The sequence below is a fragment of the Rhinopithecus bieti genome, unplaced genomic scaffold (genome assembly GCF_001698545.2).
Source record: "Rhinopithecus bieti isolate Rb0 unplaced genomic scaffold, ASM169854v2 scaffold_9693, whole genome shotgun sequence".
In the NCBI taxonomy this organism is placed as follows: Eukaryota; Metazoa; Chordata; class Mammalia; order Primates; family Cercopithecidae; genus Rhinopithecus; species Rhinopithecus bieti.
This window is the reverse complement of record NW_016806178.1, coordinates 878969-881033: the sequence shown is the minus strand read 5'-3', so window position 1 is coordinate 881033 and position 2065 is coordinate 878969. Positions and strand designations below refer to the sequence as shown.

The 2065-nt window shown below is 42.2% G+C and overlaps 1 protein-coding gene across 1 annotated transcript in view; it reads left to right on the top strand.

Annotated features, from left to right (window-relative positions):
- COX5A (cytochrome c oxidase subunit 5A) overlaps positions 1-491 on the top strand; it is an 18387-nt gene extending 17896 nt beyond the window's left edge. The window contains exon 5 of the mRNA XM_017874971.1: positions 325-491. The gene's annotated coding sequence lies outside the window, so the exon portion shown is untranslated. The remainder of the gene's footprint in view (positions 1-324) is intronic.
- Positions 492-2065: the final 1574 nt, after the last annotated feature.

The window sequence follows — 2065 nt, the reverse complement described above, 5'->3', positions numbered from 1 at the left end:
CCTGACCTCATGATCCGCCCGTCTCGGCCTCCCAAAGTGCTGGGATTACAGGCTTGAGCCACCGCGCCCGGCCAAAAAAATATTTTTGAAAAATGGCAACTACTGAGCACTTTTCTGATTGGGAAGGAAGTACCAATGGTATAAACAACAAAAAATCCACAAAGCTAGTCCCTTGTGGGTTGACAGTAGGCAGGATTAAGTAAGAGCAGTAAAGGGTACAGAGAGACAGTGATTTCCCTGGTTGTAGCGCTAATGGTTATTTTTAAAAGATTTCTACCTTTTCTTTATTCTTTCCCGGCTAATTCTTTGTGTTTTCTCTTACAGATGGGCTTCCCCATGGATTTATTGACATTGCTACTTGAGTGTGAACAGTTTCCTGGAAATACTGATGATAACATATTACCTTATTTGAACAAGTTTTCCTTTATTGAGTACCAAGCCATGTAATGGCAACTTGGACTTTAATAAAAGGGAAATGAGTTTGACCTGAATTAGGTATTTGTTTCAAGTGTTTTCATTAATAAGCAGAAAATTAAGTGCTGTATTGGTATAATGGTTTTGTTGCCCTCTCACATGCTGAGAGAACTGTGTTAATTCTCTGGAAATCATCTGACATGAAAATCAGCTTCATTAATATGTTTGGGTGTCCTAGCTGGTAAAGTAGCTGAAAGCTAGAAGTCGTTTATATAGGTTTTCTTGTTGACACCCTAGGCTTAGGGGACTGGTTGTCTGTGGGGATAGATCAAATTGTGTACCTTTCCAAAACAGGTTTTAATGGTGTTTAAAAGTGGTCACTGAGATAGTCTTGAGGATGTGCTATGCAGTAGCCAAGCCCTCTTATGGTGTGTTGCTCTCTTAGTGCTCCTTTCCTTCCCTACCTGTTCTTCCCTTGCAGTGGTATATTAGCCTTGGACATTAAAACATTTGCTTTGTAAATTTGGAGGCATTCTGATTAAACAGCTGAGTAAAACAAATCCTGTTTGTGTTATAAGCACCATAATACTAGAACCAGCTGCTGGATAAAGAGGTTCTAGATCTGGGTCACTTCCAGTATAGCCAGTCCAGACTGCAGTGTCAGGGAAATCAGATTAATATTAGCTTGAAATTCAGATGTCTGTCCAGGCGTGGCGGCTCATGCTTGTAATCCCAGCACTTTGGGAGGCCCAGGCAGGCGGATCATGAGGTCAGGATATGGAGACCATCCTGGCTAACACGGTGAAACCCCGTCTCTAGTAAAAATACAAAAAATTAGCTGGGTGTGGTGGCAGGTGCCTGTAGTCCCAGCTACTGGGGAGGCTGAGGCAGGAGAATGGCATGAACCTGGGAGGCGGAGCTTGCACTGAGCCAAAATCGCACCACTGCACTCCAGCCTGGGTGACAGAGCAAGACTCCGTCTCAAGAAAAAAAAAAAAAAGATAATCTTCTCTCCTAGAGCCATGTAAGGGATTGTTATTAAAATCAGTTTTGGTGAAGTTCTAATACTAGTGAGACCTTTTATAAAACCCCCCTGCCCAGTTTTTAAGAAGTAGAAATGTGAAATAAACTAAAATGGCACGTATGTTTAATGTATAGTTGGTAGGCTGTGGTTCTTAGGTTTGGTCCCACTGTGGGCCAGCGCTTTCCTCCTCACTGCAAAATGAGTAAAAATGGTCTCTGTTCCTCATGTCATGGGAGGAGCAGAGGAAGGAACATAGGTTCACAGTTAATCTATGAGGGTGAGATAAATGCTGTGATGGTCTTCATGTTACAAAAATTTATCGAACACCTACTGTATAACAAACATGCCAGGCACTGAAGGTAAAGCAGTGAACAGGAGAGACAGTGAATATTGGAACCTGGAGACACTGGAGGTAGGGATAAAACTTAGGCACAGTGTAGTTATAACTTAATGGGGATTTTGAATTAGGGTAGTAGCCATAGGAATGGAAAGGGATGAATTTTGAGAATCACATTATTGAGGTGTGTTGATAACTAATTTGATGAGGGGAAATGAGAACTCTGGGAAGGCCATCTTGAGATTTGAGTGGTGGTGCCATTCATACAGGAGTCAGCAAAAGGAGGAGCT